Below are 10,890 nucleotides of genomic sequence, written 5' to 3' on the forward strand. Positions count from 1 at the left end.
TCAGCAATTAAATTGTGATGTTTCCTTCTTGTCACTCCAAAGAAATTAGCTGCTCCAATATATTTTAGATGAAAGGCTGCCCCTTTTGTTGAATGTGAGTATTTGGCTTGGAAAGGATAAATCCACAGCACCTTCTTCACTCTCACATCCTGTCTATCTCTTCTTACAATCACAAAATCTGTGTTTGTGCAAGAGGGCATCTGTTCTTCAACTTGAAAAGGCCACAAGCCAAGACCAAAGTGGGGGGAGGGTTGGTGCATGATTTGCTGTTGGTGGATGATTGTGCACTCACTGCAGCCTCTGAAGGTGAGATGCAACAAAGTATGTGTCAGGTCTTGGCTGCTTGTGCTAATTTTGGCCTAACAACTAACACCAAGAAAACCCAGGAGCTCCCTCAGCCAACACTGCACCATCCAGACATGGAACCACCAGTTACAGCAAATGGAGAGGTTTTGAATACTGTGGGTAAGTCCACTTCCCTTGGCAGTGTACTTTCCAGGGATGTCCACATTAATAATGAGGTTGGCACACACATTGCCAGACCTAGCTCAGTGTTTGGGAGGCTCCTAAGGAAAGTGTGGGAGAGAAGAGGTATTAGACTGACTACCAGACCGAAGGCCTACAGAGCTGTGGCGCTGACCTCATTGTTGTGCCTGTGAAACCTGGACAGTCTGCCAGCGCCTGGCCAGGAACTGAATCGCTTCCATTTGAATTGTCTTAGGAAGATTCTGAAGATCACCTGGCAGGATAAGGCACCAGACACTGGGGTCCTTACTCGAGCTAAACTGCCAGGCATTCAGACTCTGCTTCAGAGAGCACAACTCCAAGGGGCGGAATTAGGGTTCAAATTGTTCAAATGCAAAACATATACTTGCCAGAAAGACTTTTATGGAGAACTCACACAGGGTAAGCATTCACATGGTCAGAAGAAGTGATGCAAGGACACTCTCAAAGTCTCTCTGAAGAACTTTGGAATTATGTGACATGGGAGACACTGGCACAGGACCGCTCAGCATGGTATGCACACTTCAGAGAAAGCACTGTGTTCTATGAGCAAAGCAGAATTGAAACAGATAGGAGCTGACTCAGTAGGAATCTTGCCTGGTGTTACCAATAAAACTCATCTTGATTGGAAGGCTTTAGTGGTTGAATATTTTTTTTGAGGCAGTCTTGTACCCTTTTCCCTTGCATTTTGGGGCTCCCATCACACCTAGGCTGTAATATACCCATGACTCCTGAAAACTGTGTAACTATCATCAAAGTGAATCCCTTCTTCGTGGAATTTTTCTTAAATAACAGATTATGGATCAGGACTAGAAAGTTGGATGGACCTGTGACTTAATTGGTATAGAGGATTATTAGAAGAGGAATCTTCTTTTTTTCTTTCAGGTGCCCAAGACACAAATCTAACAGAAGAGAATGACTCCAAATAATCTTCAAGCAAAGCCTCAAAGAAAAGCACAGATTGAGCATGAGTTCAACTAGAATTCTTAGAAGATATGAAGGAAGGATTTTTGTAAGAGTTAAAAAATATCTTATAAATGAAATGAGAGTGCTATTGGAAATAATTAGAAAATAATTGAGAAGTATGGAAGAAATCTTGGAAAGAGAATTAACGAGAATACAATTGTACATAAGCAGCAGACTCCTTGAAAATTAGAGTGATCAAAAAGAAGTTAACGACTCTCTATGTAACAATAAGAAATATTAAAACAAAATCAAAAGACTTAAGAAAATAAAAGGAATCAAATATCTGAAAGAGCTGATCTGGCAAACAAATCAAAGAATTTAAGAATAAATTAAAACCAAAAACAGATCAGAGACATCACATTTAAGCAGATCATTAAAGAAAACTGCCTAGGTCTCTCAGAACCAGAAAGCAAAATTAAAATGGATAGCATCTACTGGTCATTTCCTGAAAGAAACCCCCAAACAAGAATGACAAAACATCATAGATAAAATCCAGACCTTCCAGGTAAAAAAATACATAAGCATCCAGAAGGAAACACTTCAATACCAAAGAGTCACAGTTGGTATCACACAAAATTTAGCAGCTACCACCATAAAGAAACAGAGAATTCAGAATGCAAATTCCCCAGAGTAAAACAGACAGACTTGTAACTAAGAATAACTTACCCAGAAAAAAAAATGAATATAAAGGTACAAGGGAAAAAAATGTTAACAGAATAGAGGACTTTCAAACATTCCTGATGAAAATGTCAGTGATAATTAAAAACATCGACATATAATCACAGGAGTCAAGGACTATATAAAAAATATAAACACAAGAAATGTTAGTGCAATAAACAATTCCATTTTGATAGGGAATTTGACACAATCTTTCCCATCAACCCTAATATTACTGGAGTATACAATGAGGAAAGAGTGAGGGAAATGGATGACATGAACTTAATTTTCATCTGAATTTAAAGGATGGAAGAATACACAGATATACACAGTTCGGTGCAGAAATATATTTCACTTAATGTGGAAACAGTAGGGTAAAGAGAGAAGAGAAGGTAGAATTCAACAAACGATAGATTCAGGGAGGGATGAGTCATAAACACAGAAAACTCTAACCATGGAGGGTGGATCATGAAATGTGGTTTAAACGCAAAGAAAGAAGGAAAACCTGTTATTGGGCTCTGAGCAGGGAAAGAGAAGAGGCAGTTGATAATATCAAATTTAAAACATTTTGCACAAACAAGACTAATGCAGCTAAAATGAGAAGGGAACCAGGTAATTCGGGAAAATCTTTGCATTAAGTTCCTTTGATAATGGTTTCATTATTCATCATATATTCATTTTATATGTATTTACATTTGTGTAACACATTGTACTGTAATGTAATGTAATGCCAAGGAAAGGCAACTTCCCAAGGTTCAAAATACCAGCATAGGTGCTCTCTATTTTATTCAGTGACAAACCAAGAACAGAGAAGATCAAAACATGACATCATTCAAAATACAGCATTTACTAAGTGTGATTAAATAATCTCCAAGTACTACCCCACCCCAGGACCTTCCAATCATTCAATCAATTACAAAGTCCCTGTTCTAAATACTACTTTACCCCTAGGCTGTACCTTCATTTAGTACACCACAAAGCCCCTCTTCTCAAATGGAGAAGTTTCCAATCTAAGTAAAGTACATTCATTTGTTCAACCATAGAACACAAAAAGGTCAAAAAGTCCCCCACCCCTGGATCACAATTCAATCTACCCCAGAGTTACATCAAGTTTAAATACAGCACTTAATACCCAAATGGAGGTCTTTTCTTCATCTTGACAAGTTCTCAGCAATCTTAGTTCCTGGGGAGACAAGGCTTAGCAAGGCCACAAGATACATTGCCAGTCCCTCCATTAATTCATCCTCTGTCTGCAGAACAGTCCTAGAACCCCTGAAAACATTAGCAAAACCCTCTCCTAGGATTTCTGTAAACATACAACAAGAAAATCCTTCTTCAGAGCTTCTGAACCAACAGAAAGGTTCCCAGACCCCTGCAACAACAGCACTGTCCTTCACCAGTGGACAGTATTCACTCTCTGTCTGCAGGACAGTCTCAGGGCTTCTTAACCAAAAGCCAGGTTCCAGGACTTCTTCAACAACAGGACTGTCTTTCACCAGTGGACAAATCTGGCAAAAGAACATCAAAACAGACAGACAAAGTACCAGCAAAACAGCCATGTCTCCTCAGTCCTTGGTAGCTCAGGGGGCAGGTCTCAAAAGTCCAGGGCAATTCAAAGTGGCCACCAGAAATTCTCTTAGTCTCTCTCTCTCTCCACGAGGTGCTGCTTCCAAAAAAAAGTTCTTCTGCCTCTCACTTGTCTCTCCAAATCTACGTCACCAGCTCCTCCCAGTTCGTGTCTCTCTTTTCAAGTCAACAAGTCCATCCCACAGGTGGGATTAACAAGCTCTGGGTTTTAACACAATCAATTTGAAAAACTAAGCCAATACAGGGGAATCTTTAAATGCCATTACTATCACACACATATATGCATTTATATATGCATATATTCACATTATCCATTATATATTCCAAAGCAAACACATCCAATGTATATATGTTATACACAAAATGATATAAACTTCAAGACTTGAAAAAAGAAAACACAGTTTGCACACATTTAGAGTAACCATCCCAAATGTTCACATGGATTGTTTGCACCCAAGCTGTCGTAGAGCATTCCAAGCTCATATTGATCTGATCAGCCACAGTCAGACACCTTGAAACTTGACTCTGACATAGTGGTGTCATTTTTATCCTCTTTAAGAATGAAGAACAACAACCAACCAACCATTACTAGGCATTTACTCCAAAGACATCAAAGAGAGGGAAAGAACAATATTAAAAAGAAAATTTAAATCATTCCAAATCAGCTCGTGGCCACACACCATAATCCAAACTGGACTCCTTCAGCACACACCACATGATCAAAAAATGCCCTTCTCATTGTCAGGCAGCTGTATGTCCCTTTACAATAAGAGCTTTGGGGGCCCTTCCTTGCTGTGAAGGTGAATGCTGGCCGGAAGAAGATGCCAACTTACCTTCAAAGATCTTTGTACGAACAGCTTCCAGGCCAATCATGATGGCCCCTGATGCTCTAAGTGATGATCCAGATCTCCCTGTGGCCACTTTACTGGCATGATTGACAAAAATCAAAATAGTATCTGGAGATGGCTATGAACTGCTTTCTTCAAAGACTTTGACTATGCTTGTGGAGAAATTCCACAAAACAGTGTTTGCTGCTGTGTGAAGTAAGGAGAAACAACTGAAGGTGGAAAGAAGGCTATACCAGGGGTAGAGTATGTATCCATTGACTTCTGTAGGGAAGGTTCTCTCCATAAACAGAATACAGAACACATTAGCAACTATGATACCAAGCACAGTTCACTGATCACCACTTAGGGTATTCCATCACTTGTTAAATGGCTCTCTGAAGTCATTTTGAGACATTTTTGCTGTCTACCCAATTTGCCTCTATGCTATCAAAAGAACTGTGGACCCTGGATTTCAGCACTTCTAACTGCCAAATAACAACTTATCCAACATACGTTGTAAGCCCAACAGTAAAAATCAAGGGTACCTAAGGTCGATAGAAGACAGAAAGACATATTAAAGGATTTCTATGTTTCGCCCACTCTTCCATTAGATTGTGAGTTCCTTGAGAGCAGGGCCTATCTTTTGCTTCTTTTGTTGTACCTAGTGCGTGGTACATAGTAGACGCTTAAATGATTATTCCTACATCTGGTCACTGAGATTAATTTCTGACTGCTTTTTTCTGAATCCGTTTTTCAAATGAATACAGAACTTAAACCTGGTGCCCAACAGCCGGGCACAGGATCAGCTGACATAGTGTTCTAGCCCTCAACCCCCAGCATCGTCCCAACCCTGCTGCCCTAGTTCCACCTGCTCCCAAGCCCCGCCCACCACATTAAGGTGCCTACATTCTAATGCAGTAAAATAAGACATAAAGAGAAGAAAAGGGAGGGTAGGAGAGGCATGAGCAGTGGAAGTGTGGTGTGGAAATAGCTGGGAAGTAACATGGAAGCCCAAGCTCACTCATTAGAGCCCAGGATTCCAAGAGCAGAGGCCAAGATGCCAGTGGGAGGGGAATGAGATTGATGGCCAGAGCACAGATTTGGAGATGACCAGAAAGTAGCATTGAAGTCTGCTTTCTAGTAAGATAAGGCTGGTGATAAAGAGATGAAAGGGTGGCATCTGCTCTTCAAACTTGTAATGGGAGCTCCTCTCCTATTCTTTCTCTGTTACGACACAACTTGTTTTTAACCAGTTCTCAATATACTACCCAAAATACAAACTGGAGGAAGAAAATGGAACAAACTTATAAACTGGGAAATCAGCTTTCAAACATCTGATAGACTTTGTTTAATTAGTTTTTCAACTGAATTTTTAAAATTTCTGTAAGGAAAATTTAAAAAAATCTTTTCCAATTTCCTATATTAAATTGCTAATGGTCCTTTCATCCTTCAAGTTTTTTAATTAAAAAATTTTTTTTAAGTTTATTTTTAGTTTTCAACATTCATTTCCCAAAGATTTTGAGTTACAGATTTTCTTCCCATCTCTCCCCTATTCCCCACCCCAAGCTGGCAAACATACTAAATACCCCTCCCCCCAATCTGCCCTCTGTTATATCCCTCTATCCCCCCCCCTTTACTTTCTTGTAGCGCAAGATAGATTTCTATACCCCATTACCTGTATATCTTATTTCCCGGTTGCATTAAAAAAAATTTTTTTAAACAATTGTTTTTAAAACTTTGAGTTTCAGATTCTCTCCTTTCCCCCTTCTCAATCACCCCTGCTGACAAGACAAGTAATTTAATATGGGTTATACATGTGTAGTAATGCAAAACATTTTCATAGTAGTCATATTGTGAAAGAAAAACTATATTTTCCTCCATCTTATACCACCCACTCCATTTATTCTATTTTCTCCTTTGACCCTGTCCCCTTTCACAATTATTTGCTTCTAACTACTGTCTCCCCCAATTTGCCCTCCCTTCTATCATCCCTCCTCTTATCCCCTTCCCCCTACTTTCCTATAGGGTAAGATACCCAATTGGGTATGCATGTTATTCCTTCCTTAAGTCAAATTCGATGTAAATAAGGTTGATTCTTTCCTTTTCTCCTTCCTGCTCTTCCCCTCCATTGTAATAGCCTTCTCCTGCCTCCTTTATTTGAGATAATCTATCCCATTCTATCTCTCACCCTCTCCTTCTCCCAATATATTCCTCTCTCATCTCTTAATTTAATTTTTTATATCATCCCTTCACATTCAATTCACCCTGTACCCTTTATCTATGTATACATGTACACACATATACACACATATATACATACACACATACACCCACCCATATATATACATATATATAAATGTGTGTATACATATATATGTATATAATCCCTTCAGCTGTCCTCATATTGAGAAAAGTCTCATGAGTTACAAATATCATCTTTACATGTAGAAATGTAAATAGTTCAACCTTAATAAGTTCCTTATGATTTCTCTTTCCTGTTTACCTTTTCATGCTTCTCTTGCTTCTTTAACTTAAAAGTCAAATTTTCTGTTCAGCTCTGATTTTTTCATCAAGAATGCCTGAAATTCCTCTATTTCATTGAATATCCATATTTTCCCCTGAAGTAATACTCAGTATTTCTGGGTAGGTGATTATTGGCTGTGATCTGTAACAGCAAGCAACCTAGCACACCCAGGGTGGCTGCCAACACAAGATCTTAGATCTGTTTCCCCAAAGGAAAGCAACTCAAAATGAGTTAACAATCTTACTTTAATCAATCAAACATATATCATTTTACCTAGTTCAGGGGAAAAGGTAAGCACCCTGCACTTCAGAGAATAAAAACAGAAGTTACAAGCAGACAGAGAAACAGATCAGCAGATAGGGCTTCCCACTGTCTGACCATTACAACCATACCTAGTCAGTTACCAGAGAGGGAAGCATCAACATCTGGGCTTTCAAAGTTGAGGGGCTCAATGGCTGTCCAGAGTCTCATATGGCTCCTTTGGCCTCTGGAATATCATATTCCAAGTCCTTCAATCCCTTAATGTAGAAGCTGCTAGATCTTGTGTTATCCTGATTGTATTTCCACAATACTTAAATTGTTTCTTCCTGAGTGCTTGCAGCATTTTCTCCTTGACTTGGGAACTCTGGAATTTGGCTATGATGTTCCTAGGAGTTTTCTTTTTGGGATCTTTTTCAAGAGGTAATCAGTGAATTCTTTTGATTTCTATTTTGCCCTCTGGTTCTAGAACATCAGAGCAATTTTCCTTGACAATTTCTTGAAAGATGATTTCTAGGCTCCTTTGTTGATCATGGCTTTCAGGTAGTCCAATAACTTTTAAATTATCTCTCGTGCATCTATTTTCCAGGTCAGTGGTTTTTCCAATGAGATATTTCATATTGCCTTCTATTTTTTCATTTGTTTGGATCTGTTTTATAGTATCTTGATTTCTCATAAAATCATTAGCTTCCATTTGCTCCAATCAGATTTTGAAGGAATTATTTTCTTCAGTAAATTTTTGAAATTCCTTTTTCTTCTGGTCAATTTGGCTTTTTAAGGCATTCTTCTCCTCATCGCCTTTTTGGGCCACTTTTGCCATTTGAGTTAGTCTATTTTTTAAGGTGTTATTTTCTTCAGTCAGGCTGTTGACTTATTTTTCATGATTTTCTTGCATCATTCTCATTTCTCTTCCCAATTTTTCCTCCACTTCTCTTACCTGATTTTCAAAATCCTTCTTGAGCTCCTGCATAACCTGCCACCAATTCTTATTTTTCTTGGAGGCTTTTGATGCAGGAGTTTTGTCTTCCTTTGTCTTTTGGTTTCATGTTTTGATCCTCTTTGTCCCCCAGAAAAGATTCTATAGTCTGATTTTGCTTCCTTTGTTTGCTCATCTTTTTTTTTTGTAAGAAATTGGGGTTAAGTAACTTGCTCAAGGTTACACGGCCAGTTATTTTTGCGTGGGTGCCAAGTATCTGAAGCTGTAACCGATACCAGGTCTTCCGACGCTGGGCCAGCATTCTTACTCGCTGTGCCACCTGGCCGCCCCTCTGTTTGCTCATCTTACCAGTCAGTTGCTTGACTTTTGAGCTCTTTGCCACAGTAGAACTCTGCCTCCAGAGTGGAGAGGGCTGTGTCCCAAATTGCTGGGGTTTTGCACAGCTGTTGTCAGAGCTTCTTCCAGGGACCTGCCTCTCCACAGCCTCCACAAGCTCTGCCCCGCCAGGGCTCCTCACCCCAGGACCATCACCCAAGACTGCGACCTAGATCCAAGCAGGTCAAAGCAGGAGAATCCTGCCTCGGCACCAGCAGAGAAGTTCCAGCCATTGCCCTCTGGTCAGCCACTTGGTCCCCCCATGATCTGCAGGATGGAAGCCAAATGCAGTATCAACAGCAAGCAGCTGCAGCTGAGCTAAGTCCTCCACCCCAGGAGCAGGCACCAGGCCGTGCTCTTCTCTCACCCAGGATCAGCAGAGTCCCCCAGTGACCTTTTACTTCCTCTTTGGCATTTATATAATTATAGAGAAGGCTGCCAGTGGCTCACTCTCCTGAAGTCTGCTCCAGCTAGCAAGGGCTGTGAGTCTCAGCCAGAACGGCTCACATGGGACTGTGCTCCACTCCCATCTCGGTGCCATAAACCCTTCCTGCTGGCCTGCCAGGCTGCCTTCAGTGGGAGACTTGTTCTCTCTGCCACTTTGTGGGCTTTGTAGCTCTAGAATGTGTTCAGAGTCCTATTTTACAGGTATTGGAGGTGGTTAGAGCAGGAGCTCATGCAAGTTCTTGCTTTCCTCTGTCATCTTGGCTCCACACCCCTTAAATTAAAAAAAGAAACAATTCTTTTTTTATTAGTAGATCGAAATAATCAGGTATTATTTTCTCATGTATAATAAAATTTTATACTTTTTCCTTTTAATTTTTTTTTTCTAAAATGAACAAGTTAAAAAAAAGAGTACTCAAGATTCTGGTTTCAGTCAAGATTATTTAAGAAAAAAATTACTAAACTGTGCTAGTGTAGCAGCAAGCACCCCAAGTGTCCCCAGGGTGGCTGCCCATACAGGTTCTTAGATCTCCTTTGATAAAGGAAAGCAACTCAAAATGGGTTAACAAGCTTACTTTAATCAGTCAGACATATATCATTTACCTTGTTCAGGGGAAAAAGGTCAGCACCCTGAACTTCAAAGTATACAGGCAGAATTATCAAGACAGAAACAGATCAAGTAGACAGATTTCCAAACTGTCCAACCATTACATCCATACCAAATCAACATCTGGGTTTCAACATCTGGGTTTTTCAAAGCCAGGGGGCTCTGGACAACGGCTTCCCAGAATTCAGATCAAATCACAGAACACTTCTCAAAGTGAGCCCCAAAACAAAGCCTCACATCAGGGCTTATATAGCCTTCTCCTGGCTCAGAGAATGTAACAACCTTATTGACTCACTGGCCAATCAAGAAGTATCTACTGAAAAACAAGTCTCCCACCCCAGGCTCCAGGTGCCCTTTAGCCTAGGGGCAGGGAAGATCTTTAAATTTACATTCCCATTACATTTGGCCCCAAGATCTTTCATGCCCATAGCATAGTCAATTTACTTTTGAATTAGCATTAAACATCTCTTAGGTCACATTTTGAAAATACAGAGCTAAAGTTACCAAAGTGGCCACTTGGCCTTAAACAAACACAAAGTACATTGCATTATTACCTCAATTCAAAACAAGAGTCCAAATTGGAGGGGGGTGTCCTTCCCCTCACACAGCTCCAGCCCTGGATTCCAAGTACAGAGAAGGGGCTGGGCAACAAAACCAACAAATGGGGTCAGTGGAAGTCCATGGCACTTCATCCCACCCACCATAGTCACAAGTCCATCCTCCCCCTGGGTCCCAAATTGTGGGATGCAGCCAGGAAACACACTCAGTGCCCCTGCTTTGCTGCTCAGTTCTTATCTTTTCCTGTGGCTGAATTCCGAACTCCTGGGTTCCTTCTCCTCCCGCAGGCAGCAGCCGCTCCTGGCTTCTGCCCAGGTCCCGATGCAGGCAGCTCACCATTCCTGCTCTCAGCTCAGTCTGCATGTAGGCCATTCTTCTCTCCTGCTCCATGGCTCCACAGTGTCACAGCTACCACAACTGGGAAACAAACAATTATCCCAGCACCCATACTTTCCTTTCACTCTGCAGATCCTGTTCGTGATGCTATTTGGTAGCAGTACACACCCCAGCATCCCCAGGGTCACTGCCACCACAGGTTATTGGATCTGCTTTGTTAAAGGAAAGCAACTCAAAATGGGTTAACAAGCTTACTTTAATCAGTCAGACATATATTGTTTACCTTGTTCAGGGGAAAAAGGTCAGCACC

General features: G+C 40.7%; 1 pseudogene; it reads right to left on the bottom strand.

The window, feature by feature from the left end:
* Positions 1-4,375: 4,375 nt before the first annotated feature.
* Positions 4,376-10,634, bottom strand: LOC138171168 (presenilin-associated rhomboid-like protein, mitochondrial pseudogene; annotated as a pseudogene).
* Between the last annotated feature and the right edge of the window lie 256 nt (positions 10,635-10,890).

The sequence above is a fragment of the Petaurus breviceps genome, unplaced genomic scaffold (genome assembly GCF_028583685.1).
Source record: "Petaurus breviceps papuanus isolate PSGF00001 unplaced genomic scaffold, PetGlider_PUasm1.0 419, whole genome shotgun sequence".
In the NCBI taxonomy this organism is placed as follows: domain Eukaryota; kingdom Metazoa; phylum Chordata; class Mammalia; order Diprotodontia; family Petauridae; genus Petaurus; species Petaurus breviceps.